Source organism: Passer montanus, unplaced genomic scaffold (genome assembly GCF_014805655.1).
Source record: "Passer montanus isolate IOZ18808 unplaced genomic scaffold, ASM1480565v1 scaffold7, whole genome shotgun sequence".
Classification (NCBI taxonomy): Eukaryota; Metazoa; Chordata; class Aves; order Passeriformes; family Passeridae; genus Passer; species Passer montanus.
The window spans coordinates 14915168-14928261 of NW_024372147.1; the positions used below are offsets into that span (position 1 = coordinate 14915168).

The 13094-nt window shown below is 39.4% G+C and overlaps 1 long non-coding RNA gene across 1 annotated transcript; it reads left to right on the plus strand.

The window, feature by feature from the left end:
• The first annotated feature begins 1962 nt into the window (after nucleotides 1-1962).
• Nucleotides 1963-12479, plus strand: LOC120512027. Its single transcript, XR_005629922.1, has 3 exons — nucleotides 1963-2111; nucleotides 9348-9501; nucleotides 11280-12479. It is a non-coding gene; the product is annotated as an uncharacterized LOC120512027 (long non-coding RNA).
• The last annotated feature ends 615 nt before the right edge of the window (nucleotides 12480-13094 follow it).

Below are 13094 nucleotides of genomic sequence, written 5' to 3' on the forward strand. Positions count from 1 at the left end.
GTGATTTGAGTGGGAAGTGGCAGTAGGACTAGGTATTGATTGTGGGTAGTTGATTGTCTCCCTTGCCAAGCTGTCTGCCTTCCCAGTTCCTCCATGCTGTAGCTGATGTTTGAAGAAGGGTGGAAAGGGATAATTTTCCATGGCTGTATACAGCTTTTGTATTCCTTGCTCTTGCTAGGTATTCAGTATGATTTTTATCCTGTCTTGTCCATTCTGTGCTTTCATGTTTGCTCTTGCAGTGGATCTGGCCATAATTCTGGGCCTATCTGTGTATTCAGTGAGGCTGAAACGACTGCCATACATAGACTTCAAAACACAAAAAGAAGTGTGTTTAAAATGTAAATTTGTATTGGCCTTTCAGCATGCCTTTGCTAGTGCACAGAGCTGTGTTCCACAGAGCTGATCCAGCTCTGCCTGGAGTCAGGAGTAATTTGTTGTTGTCTGCTCTGGGAGCCTGGTCAGGTCCATCATGGGAAGCATGGGGATGCACAAAAGAGTATGCACAGGCTGGCCTCTGGATGCAAGCTTGCTGCCAGAATGAAACTGAGAAAATATATCTGAAAGAATGGGACCTATTTTTGGGATATATATATAAGATATAAAAGAAAAGAATGGGTGCTTCAAAGGATGTCCATCAGCAGGCAGATAATTTTTGTTCCACTGGTATATTAATTTTTTCCCCTTCAGTCCTTAAATTGAGATTTTTCTGGGCAGGGACTTTGTGCTTACATGTTTTTGTGTAGTGTCTGCAACAACAGAGCCCTGATATTACATAGGAAATGAGAATAATAACCAGTCTGATTTGTATATTTTAAATCAAGTCAACTGAGATTACTCCTTTTCTTTTAATCAGCAGCTGCATGTCAGAAGGGAAGTTAATTTTCTTATTGCAGAAATTTTCTGACCTATGTTAACAGCTCTTTCTTAAGCTTCCTTATTCCACTGTATTTATGCATGAACATAAGTTGTTGTGTCCCTCACAGCAAAACACTGAATGATATTTTCAGTGCTGGATGACCAAGAACATTATTGTATGTTTTGGCAATGTGTTTAAATTTTTTTCTATTTCTTTTGCTTTCTCCCCTCTCCTTTCTGATAAAAGCATTCCAGATATTTTTATTTTTATCCAGTGGTTCCAGAATTAAAATATATCCCATTTATTTATTTATTTATTTATTACTTGTTTATGTTATGTTGCTACCATATCAGACTCTGAAAATTTTTGTCCAACTTAGCTGTTGTCACAGTTTGATAATAAGCTAAACACAGCTTTAAGACTGGTGGTGGCAAGGTAAGGAAAATAAAATCAGTTTGATGTAAAGTGCTAATTTGCTATAGGCTTGTGCTGTGGTTCAGATTGTTTAAAAACACTGGTAGATTAATTCTGCATGAACAGTCAGTTCCATGACTGTCTCTTATACTGCTGCTGACATAGAGCAGGCATAAAAACACAAAGCCAGCATAAGCTCTGTATCATATGCTCTCACGGATGCCGTAGGATTTTAGCTTTTATATTTTCCAAATATCTGTAATCCTGCAATTCTTTAGTGTATAGCTCTAAACTCCATATAGAGTGTTAGCTGCTGCTTTCCCATTTTGGCCAGACAAAACATTTCCTCTCCAGGCCTGGGAATCAGGACTCATCACTATCTCAGGCCCTGAGAAATGTAAACAAAAGCGAGTTGGGGGTGGAAGCAAATTTGGGGTAAATGACTTCATTACCTGAAACTGTAGTTGGAAGATTAACCCCCAAAATGCAAATGGACCAAATTTATATAAGTATAAGAACCCATGACCTGTCGTCCATTCTGGGTGTAGTCTTTGGGGGGCTTTGTCTGCCCTAAACGTACCTGAAAGCCTTTCAATAAATGTAACTGCATCTTATTCCCTTAATTTTTCTGGTCTCTGTTTTTAGGTAGCCCCACAAGGCATCATCACTAATTCAGCAAAAATGAGGTTGTTTTTCCAGGGTCAGGTTAGTGAGGCTGGATGTTGCTTGTGGTGACGTGAAAGTGGTGTTGCTGCCAGCTGTATCTTAAATTGACTGTATCTTAAAGGACTGGTTGAGAGGAACAGGGGCTAAACAGAAGAAACTCCTCAGGACTGAAGAGGTAAATTTTTTTTTGGTAAGATAATGCAATAGAAAATAAAGACCTGGAAAGCACCTGGACATATTGCATGTGCACTGAATGAAAAGCATATGTCTAATACATGATTTTTAAAGTGGGTAATGTTAGAGGCAGCTTAACAGTGTGCAGTCATATGTCAACAGATTTGCAGACATGTATGTCATGACCTGTTACTTTGTTTCTTCTTTTTAGAGGAATTTTTTTTCTTTGTTATGTTTTTTAAAATTCAGTTGGATTCTAGTTCCTTTGGTGGAGGCAAATCTTGCAGTTCTCAACAAAACCCCTTGTTTTTCTGTCTGTGTCTCTGAAGAGAGTGAACCTTTGTTGAGGCTAGTGAGGAGGTAGAAGATGTAACTCATTTTGAGACATCAGCTTTGGGTAAAAGCCAGTGTGTACAATTTCAGAAACTCCCAAGACAGTGGATGCATTTCAGATTGTCACTGAAAGGGGAGTATTGCAATAAGCTTGATTGAAAACTCAGAAGGTTTAAGAATGATCTCCTATTAAACCCCAACAACATAAACCAATCCTTTTTCTCTTCCCCTGATCAAGGCCAAAGACTTGTTAAGCCATTAAAGAAGCACAAAATATGTACCAGGCACAGAAGGTGGGAGCAGCCAGACAGGGCTTGTTTGGGTGGGAGGAAGTTCACTGTGCTGTGTGTTGTGTGACTGTGTGAGTGGTGTTTTCAAGCAGGGTGGGAAAAATCCAACTCTGAGGAGTAAACTTGGGCAGCTTTTTATCCTGTTGTGAGGCAGGAGAATCAGCTAGTTAATTTGTCAGTATCTCTTCCATCCTTCTTTGCTTGGAGTGTACGTTTGTGGTCAGTTTGGATGTAACAGAGTACTTAAATTTTAAGGACTGTGGGCTACTTACTGAAAAAGGTGGCTGTAACTTCTACCAGTACTTTCTTTTTCTTTTAAAAAGGCCCTGCATCTGAAACAAAATGAGGAGCTTCCTGCTTTTTCATATCAAAAGAGGGAAGCTTATCTGTCATCATTACGAAATTTCTCTTTTAGTGCTTTTCTATTAAAGATAGTGATGGGACCTTGCTAGAGGCATCCTTCAGATTTTGTTTTGGTGGTCACTGAACACTTCCTTTTCTCACTTTTTTGACAAGAACAGAGGGCTGCCTCAGCTGCTAGTCCATGGACTTCCTGTGTGCTGTGTTGCCTTAAGCATCTCTGGGGGTGATGCTTCTTACTTGTGCCTGGAGGTATCTGTGCAAATGCATCCTCTGCATCTCTCAGAAACCTTCCACATACTGAAGAAATACCTGCAGCTAGTCAGTGCATGAAGTTGATGTGGTTTGGAGCACCTTGGTGGGTGCACTTCCCGCATGTTGGCAGTGTCTTTTCCACAGGTTCAGGGGCTGCAGACTGGCCTTGTGCAAATGACTGAGGTTCTCTGGGTGCTGGTGGAGTTTTGCAGTATGAATTAATAGAGGACTGGCTTTTCTAGAAGCAACTCTACATGTGTATTTAATTTTTATAAAAGTGTAAGTGTGGGCTTTTGGACAATATGTAATATTAAATGTAACTCTATCAACACATGCTTGTCTTGAAGTATGTATGTGGAATTATGCTTATTGCATTCCTCTGGATAGAAAGTTGCTTCTTCTTTTAAGTTATTAAATGGGGGAAGAATCCACCCTGTTTTTGTTTTGGATATTTTTAGCTATACAGTTAGAATGCTAATGCTTCTAGAGAAATGTTCAGCTTTTATCGCTCTTTTTTTTTTTTTTCAGTTTGTAACTTCCCTTCCCTGCATGCAGTGTTGCTGTTTCATTGTGTGCTGAATCCCATTGCATTCAATTCAGTTGGAGTGCTTGCTTTTTTAGCAAGTCCATAACTGCATTTACTGCAATCTGTAGACAAGATCTGTCTGGTGGATGCTACGAAAGCATCACAGAACATTGGAAAGGCACATTTATAACTTTTTTTCTTGCTATTAGTGTTTTGAATATGATTGATTTGGGTTCATTTAGAATTTTCATACTGCTAAAATTTCCCTATTTTAACATCTTTTGTGTAGAAGTGTTCACAGTTGCAGGTGAGTTGCAGAAGGGTCATTAAAACTGTATGGCTGCTACTGTTCTTGTCCAGGCACAAGCAAAATACAAACATTTTCTGAAGTGAGTCTTCTCAACAATGAAAAAGTATTTATGTGAAATTGCAGTGGCCAGTAGCAGCTGACATAGAGGAAAATATTCCTGTTATTGCTGGCAATACTTGGAGATGTGCATTTACTTCAGTGTGTTGGGTCTTGTGTTTTGGGAACAACTAAGCCATTATTTTACCCCAGAACATAAATATTTTTTCTTACAGCATGTAATCACAAAGCTGGTTTTTTTTTTTTTTTTTTTTTTTTCTGTTACATTTAGAAATTATATCTTTGAAAGTCCTGGATAAAATAATACTTTTCAAGCTATTATGCTACATGCTTAGTTTGGTAAGGAAATTTTTAGGGTATTTTAGAATGTGTTTTTCTTATGGTAAAAAGCTGCTGGGAAAGTAAATTTATTTAGGCTATGTATACATGGATAGAGAACAATTGTTGAAATTAAGCATGGTGGCCTGGATCTTGAAGTCCTCCAAAGGTCTTTTTGTGTTGCACCTGTTTTGCTGGGGCAGGTTCCTGGTGAGGAAGATGGTGGTTTTCAAAGTGGAAGAAGCTCAGTTCACGTTAATGGCCAGTTACTTATTGAGGCATGAAGTGTCTTGCAGCAAGCTAGGGATGATCCATAGTGGAAGTGCCATGGTCAAAGCTTCAGCCCCTCCTGCCTGCCTGGATGCTGCTGTGTTTCAGCTGTGAGGGATTCCTACCCACATATCCTTCTCCTCACAAAGCCTGCCTCAGTCCTTTGCTGGGATGCTGAACAGGGTCAGATGAGTGTCAGGAGGTGGAAGCTCTCCCAAGTCTGGCCTTAGCTGCCTCCTACCCAGGACATGGGATTCAGTGGACCCTGCTGCTGCAAGCCTGACATGGTCAGTTCTCAAGTACCATAGACAAACCAAGGGAAAATGTATTTCTGAAAAAACTGATTGGTGACACTGAAAGAGTGCATAGACCTGTGAATCTTATTAAAACCACAAACCTTGCTAGTCTCCTCCCTGTTGCCGGTGCCAGATCAGTGTCTTCCCTGGTAATAAAAGGTAGGCTTTACATTATGGATCCCAGAGAGGTGAAAGCTAATGCTTTCTCAGCCACAGGAATGTGCTCAGAGTTGAATCTATGGCTTGCTTGAGGTCCCTTTAACTGCAATGCCTTCTCCCCAATTCCCGTGTATGCTTTTCTGGTTTTTATTTGAAGGATTACAGTGACAATCTTGGCTTTCATTAAATTGATGCCAAAACTCCTCTTGGCTGGAATAGGCTGAGGGCTTCTCCTGTGTTATTTTTCTTCTGTTTTCTGGTATCTTTTTGCAGTCAAAAGTATTGATGCAGCTGCCTGAAGTTCTCTGCTGTTACAGGTCTGAATGATGTTTGAGAGATCTCCAGTTTCCATGCACTCCTGTGGTGGTTCTGTAGAGATGAATACCTTTTTTTAGCCATGCATGTGTAAATCTAAGTAAGATAATTGTCTCAGTAAGTGCTCTTTGACTTAAAAATTGTTTTCTCTACAAATCTATCAGAATCAGCACAGTGTGAGCTTGATGCAAGGAGCTTCCCCTGTACCTATCTGTGAAACGAGCTGTGGCCAGGGGCTGTGTTTATTGTTGAGATGGTGAAGTGGCACATCCTTCCCCCTGCTTTGATAAGTGGGGGCTGAAATATCTGAGGTTCACATGGACCCTGAAAGCATGCTTAACCATACCTGCACGTAGAAATCAAGCTCTTTCTGTTACATTTTCCCAAGTCTGTGAGGATATAGATAACCTTATTAAGGCAAGGAAAGAGTTGGGAGAGAGGTTAGGCTGTTGTTAAAAGAATGAACCTGTGAAAATGGTGTCAAAGACATATAGCAACTGGATTGTCAAGAATCTGGCTCTTCTGGATCCATGCTCTCACAGCTGCCTTGTATTCAGTGCACTTGGCCACTTTTCCATAGGTGAGGTGCCAGGTTTACATCATTTGGGTTTTGGTGTCTGGAGAATAAGTTTAAAGTTTGTATTTAGAAATGTAGAAGAAACAGTTGGGATGTGTTTCCAGTTTCAGTGTCTGGAACAAATTCAGACCAAACATAATTCTGTAGAAGGTCAGAGTTCTCATTTCATGTGGTGCATATACTATAATCTATTTCTATTGATTTTGCTCTTTTGTACTGATATGTCAGTTAGGGCTTAATTACTTTTAAATGCCAATAACTGCAGTTTTAGTTTCTGTGTGCTTTAGTAGTAAGTCAGTGCCAGGGTTTTTTTTTCAGACTTGAGATGGTGCTTTGGTTATGCCTTGCAGAATGGGTTGTAAGCAGTGGAGAAGACTTTCTCTCACATGTGGTGACAGTGATGCTGGGCAAATGAGTTTTGTGCTTTGATAGAAAACCTGGATTGAGCACTCTGGCTCTGCCAGGAAGCAGTGCTTTTACAAAAGAGGTGTCATCTCCCAAAAAACTCTGGGAAAGCCTTGTGAAGCAGACAGACATTTCTTTGGTGGAGGAATAAATTGCTGCATCTCATTGCAAGATCTAGCCTGCTCCCCTCTTGATTGAGTGCCTTGTTAGGAAAGGAGGAGGAAGATTGGAGCTAGAATTGCTCCCATTCCTGTGACTCCAAGTTAATTTTTCTGTGGTGGAAAGATCTGTTCAGGTAGTTCCTGGTGCAGCCTGCTTCTGGGGCTGGACTGACCTTGCCTGAGGGGCTCAAGATATAAATACTTCTGCAGGGATTGAGTATAAAACTTGAATTATTTTCCCAAAGTATTTTTCTATGTAGGAGTTTTCTAGAATGGACTCCAAGTGATCTTTTTAGGAAAAAAAAAAGTGATTAAATAGGTCCTGTAATATATTTGGCTTCACACAGAGACAATTTGAAAGTAAAGTGGTACATGTTTTAGTAGCAGCAACAGCAGCAACAAGTAATATGTTTGAATGGAGCAACATGAAACAGGAATATATGAAGGTAGGATAGAAAATGCTGGAGATGATGACAGGAGCTTGCATGAAATAACTGTTTCTGATGCCAGGTGTGATAACCATACAGAATCAAAAATAATATTCTACTATTACTTTCTGTGTTATCTTTGAATCATATACTGTAATATAGGGTTTAACCTCTTTTTGGATAATTTGTGACTTTCCAATTGAATCACTTAATTGTTTGGCCAGATACAAGGTAGCTGCCGATTTGCCTTCTTTTTGGAAAGTCTTTGCTTAAATGACAATTACTTTTATTTTCTTTAGTGTTGTAAAGGAGTGAGCTCTATAAAACTTGTTTTTTATTAAGTACACATGAGGTTTTCACTGTCTTTTTTCCTCTACACAAGGATTTGTAAATTCTCCCTCATGCTTATACATTATGTAATGTAATTAGTTTAAGATGTTTCTCTGTCCTTCGTGAGCCAACATTAACAATTTTTAAAAAGGAGCTGTATGGCTAAAATTTGGCTTGAATTTTTTTCTTGCCAATAGTGGCTAATTAAGTGAGAAATGTTTCCACAGAATATGTCCCTTGTTTTGCATGGTTAAGGCAAAGAAAACACGAAAACTGTGTGGCTGTATGCTTTCTCTGACTCAGGGGTCCAGAGGGCATAGAGATGGTTTGAGAATTGTGGCCTCAAGCGCCCACGTGGAAGAAATTCTGCTGTGCTTCTGTTTACCAGGCAGCTGCCAGCTGAGCCCACTGGAGAAGACTGTGGAGGATCTTCAGAGCCCTACCCTATGCCTATCTCTCTAGAAAAGCCATCCACATTATTACTCAACAGACCAAAATGGTTATTTACAGCTACAGTAAATTCTTTTAAAAAAAGATTATTTTAATAACAACAGTAAAAGCAGCAACTGCAATAATAAGAACACATTCTGGTTATAGTAGTGCAAAACCCAAAGAGAAATAGGAGAAAACACTTTGCAGCTATAATAACACTTCAGGCCACTAGAAGGAGGGGTGTTATCACTGTTTGGAGATGACAGGCATGTTTGCTCTTGATACTGAACTCATAATATTGTCTACATCTGTCCTTACGGGAAGAGTCCTATCTGAGGAAGATTCTGTGCTTGAAACCAGCCTTTGCCTGTTCACCCCCTTTCATTAGATTTTTCTGCATTGAAGTGGAAAACACATGCAGAATTTGCATTGTTGTGATTGATGAGAGAGATGTCTTTGGGGAAGGCAGGCCAAGATGTGAAGTTGTTGAGGGTGGCAAGAGTCACACCACAGTGAAGTGTTTGGTTTATAAGGAGCAGGGAAAGGACAGTCAGAGGCATAAGTGTGGTTTTCAGCCGCAGAATTTTCTGTGCTACTGTGTTGTGATTTATTTTTTACAAGACTTGTTTATGGAGCCGGTGGAGTCAGTGCTGTGGTAACTGAATAGAGCAGGGCAGGCATCTTTGGAAATATGGCTCAGATATTCCTCTGTAGCATGCTTTCTGCCAGATGTTGGGGCAATTCTGCCTTATTTGGAACAACTGTGGCAGTCAGGAACTGTGCTGTAGCACACTGTCCTCCTCAAGGAAATGCAGCTTGATCTAAATTTCCTCCCTCAGACTTGTCAGGCATTTGTTATTGTTTGCCACTTCTTAGATCCTTTTCCTGTTCTTTTTTGAAGCTATTGTATGACAGATTTTTCTTGGCTGGTTGCTTTCTATTTACTATAAAGAAACTCAGATATCCCAGATATCTGGGAACTAGTGTTCTTTGAAACCATTTTTAGAATTGCATTGGTGCTTTTTTTTGAAAACTAAGTCTAAGGTAATTTAAATCACTTGTGAATTTATTTTATTTATTTTTTTAAAAAAACCTTGCTTTTGTAAATTACAAAATATTTGGGTTCAGGTTATTCTGATGCATTTTAAATAAAAAGCCAATTATATTTGTGTGGGGTAAGATGAAAGGAATTGCTTGAAAGACATTATTTAAAAGGCATTTTTAAAAATCAGCTTTGCTATCGCAGGCATAAAAACTGTTGTTTTCTAAGTGGCAGTAGGAAACTGAAGATTTGTCATTGTATCAGAGCCTCTATATAGTAGGGTTATGAAGATTACAGAAACTTAGACCTGAGTTATACATCAGTGGGTCTGTTGAAGATGGGAAATTTACTGCATGTTTCAATGCACTTTTAGTTTCAGGGACAAGTGACTATACATGCAAAATTTGACAAAGACATTTACCTCCCAGTGGACGCTGAGTTTTACTTTGTTTAAGATGGATCCCTGAAGAGACGCACAATGTTTGCTGAGCGAGTTAGTGGCAGCACTCTTCAGTCCATAGCTCCAGGTGAGCCTTAGTTCATGTTTATATTTTTCCACTCTTTGCTCTACCCCAACCCCATTTCAAAGCTCAGCATGACTGGACAGTTTGATATAACTGTCTCTGTAATGGAGAAAATGCAGGGATTTGAATGATGGCCTTTAGGACCCAGGCTGAGTTTGACTCTCCGTAGGTGATCCTGCCTTTTGTAGCAATCCATGCCAACACAGTATCGGATTAAGCTTTACTGGACTTGCACCATGGGGCTTGCATTAAAGTGCATTCTTCAGAGATGGCATAATTTTTAATGTGACTTGATTCTGTGCCACAACTGTTTGCCTCTGGTAATCCTAACACCTGAAAAAGTCCTGCTATTTCCGAGCCTTCTGCTGGTGCAGCTGTCAGCCTGGCTTGCAAGACCCTTCTGCTTGTGATGCTTGGAGCTCTGCTGGAGATGCACTTGGTACAGAAGTGTCTGGGAAACTGTTCCAGGGTGCCTCGCTGCAAACAAGGGACATCTGTGTTGCCTCCCAGCTGGCTCTCTGCCTTGGGCTTGTCTCCCTCATGGATGTAACATACACCCTGCTTTATTGTGTGCTTTGTGACCTTTTCATTTGTGTGAGTAGGAGGCTATAAGATGTGCTGTACCTGTGCAATAGGATCCCCTTGTTTTCTCTTGTGTTCTAAAGAGGATTTAGAGTCTGAAAATAAGTGCAGAGTATAAAAAAGGGAAGTCCATTGCTGTTACAAACTGGCTCCTCTGAACCTTTAAACGCTAAATAATTGTCATGGATTACAGCTGGGGAAAATGCAATGCTAGGCTTGTTCCAGCTGGGTTTTAATTTTGTTTTTAAGATCTCAGTGTATTCTGTGACACTGTTACATGGTTGCTTCTGGGGTAGGAACAAAATCAGATGGCTAAGTCAACACTTAATCATGACAAAAGCCATGAACAGATAACAATAAAATGTGAGGTTAAACTATATCCCTGCTGATATTAGTGTTATTTTATGGTAGCCAAATTGCACATAAGGGAACACAGAGTGCTTTAAAAACAAGTTGTGGTGAGTACATGCATCCTTCTGCAGTTTCTAGATTGCACGTGTACCTGTAGCTTTTCAGAGTATATTGGAAAATTTAAACTTGTGTCCTTAGTACATCACGGTTTACTCTCCAGTGAAAGGTACAGCTTGCACTCTTTTAGATATCCTCTTTTAGGCATCCATCCTGCCTTAGATGTCAGGAGTAGGAGGGAAAGACAAAATGCTGAAGAGGTTAAAGGGAAAAACTCCATTGGACTTTGAGGGTCCCAGCTGTAAGTAACAGAATTGATACAGCATTTAATCAAGTTTGCCAAGACCCTGAAGAGTGCATTAGTTAAAATCTTTCAGGTTTTGGCCTGGATAAATGCAAAATCAGTTTTAATAAATAGATGTATTACTCAGAATTCATTTTGCAGGCCATAACACCACTCTTTTCAAGAGCATCTAATTTTTCTTAATGCTTATCCAAGAATTTTCAATTCTTTCTACTGTGGTTAAAGAACTCTCACCTAAAAAGACTGGTTCTAGAATTAATCATGTTGGTATAATTGGGAGGACTATCAGTTCAAGTCTAGTTGAATCCAAGTTCATCAGTATAAATGCTTGGTAGGGGTCCTAAGACAAATCAATGCAATGAAAAGAAAGAGTAAAATAATTCTGAATGAGCAGCCACAGCTCTTAGGGACAGATGAGAATGAAAAATGACTGGTGTATTTTCTGAATACAGATGATGTTAGTGATTAATTTACATTATAATTACAGGCCTTGGATACCAAGAAGCAGTTTCTGTGTCTGTGTTGCTGTACACAGTGGGTTTCTCACCTGTGGTCCTTGGCAGCTGTCCCATCACTTACAGAGAGAATCTGTCATGCAAGTTGTCTCGCATTCTGGTTGATCACACAGAATGTGTCACTGCCAATACTCACAAGATGTTGCTGGATGAATTTGGGCTAAGGATGAAAGATCTGCAATCACTGGATAATGACTTGATGATGGCCATTGCTTATGAAAAGTTGTCTTCAACCTGGAACATCCTTGGAAGCTGCCCAGAAGGCTATTTGAAGTTAGCTTATTTGAAGTTGGAAAGCTTTTAACAGTGGTTTGGTGTACAGTTCAGAGCAGAATATCTCACTGGTCCAATTTCTCTACTCATGTGCTTTATTTTGTTAATATAAAAAATTGTTCAAGTGTGAGAGGGGTAATCAGAGATTTGGTTTGTGCCCAGAGAGGTAAAAAAGATGGTCATTGCAACTCTGTCTCCCTAGAAGGTTTGTCTGCCTTGACTCACGTGAAATGCAATTCTTTATTTATGATTAGAGCTGTTTAAAAGAAGCAAGGACTGTATCATGAAGCTTTGCAGCCATAATTCTAACCAAGTGAGATATTTGATCTTGGGAGAAAAAGATGATATTCAGAGTATGTTATTGTAGGCATTCCAATGTGCAGAGTGAACATAATTTTTGCCATTGTTCTGTCAGTGTTTATCCTTCTTTTATGACTATGGTCATTCTTTGGGGAAAATATCATTAAACAAGTTTATAAGTGTTTTTTGGTTTTTTTTTTAGTTGTAGAGGAAGTGGAATGAAAATACCTGTGAAACTTTATATCAGAGTATTCTACTGAAAAACTTCATAACAAAATCAGGTGGGATTTTCCTGGTTTCAAGTTTCATTGCAAACAAAAAACTGCAGTTAGGTTTTGCTGAAGAGTATATTTTTCTTTTGCAGAGTCAGCTGATTTATAGCTGAGAGTGGAAACTGTGTTTTACTTGATAGTTTCACAGGTTTTTCACTGAAAATTTGGTAGTTTTGGCTGTTTTCCTTTTAGTACTTTAAATTGCTGAAAATTAGAAGACGAGCAGTTTCCATGTCAGCCAAACTGAAAGATATGCTTGCAAGCTTTTGGGAAATAAAAACACATCAGTTAAGCTCATTTCTTTGGGTATCTGAGCTTTTTTCACATCTTAGTCTTTCTAGTTCTTAATGACAGATAACTTAACACCTGAGGAATGCTTTTTGTCCGTCTGTTGCAAACAACCCCTTTAACATTGGGTAAGGGATTTTTTCACATCTTAGTCTTTCTAATTCTTAATGACAGATAACACCTGAGGAATGCTTTTTGTCCGTCTGTTGCAAACAACCCCTTTAACAGATGTAAAATCAAATACTAAGTCTTGTTCAAATAGTGGCTAGACAGAACAGGGAAAAAAAGGGCTGTTAGTTGTTTCATTTTGATGTGGGGTAAATATTTGTTCAACTTCTCGAAAAACTGTTGTACTTTTGCAATGAGGACCTTGTATCAAAGCCTGGAGAACCGCTGCAGTTTTTTTCACAGGCTAATTTAAGCATTTCATTAGCTGAAACCCAACCCAGAAGCATCAGCAGGATGCCGGGGGTACTGAGAGATGCTTGGGCATAGCCAGCTGGGTACCTGCTTGCTTGAAACGTGGGGAAAAGTTATCCTGGTTTTGTTGTAGGCCCAGAGAGTCAGAGGTCAACTGCTATCCACATAGCAAAATTCTTTAATTTTCAGTTGTGCTAATTGTTAATTTTCAGGTGTACTGCAGTGTTTATATGG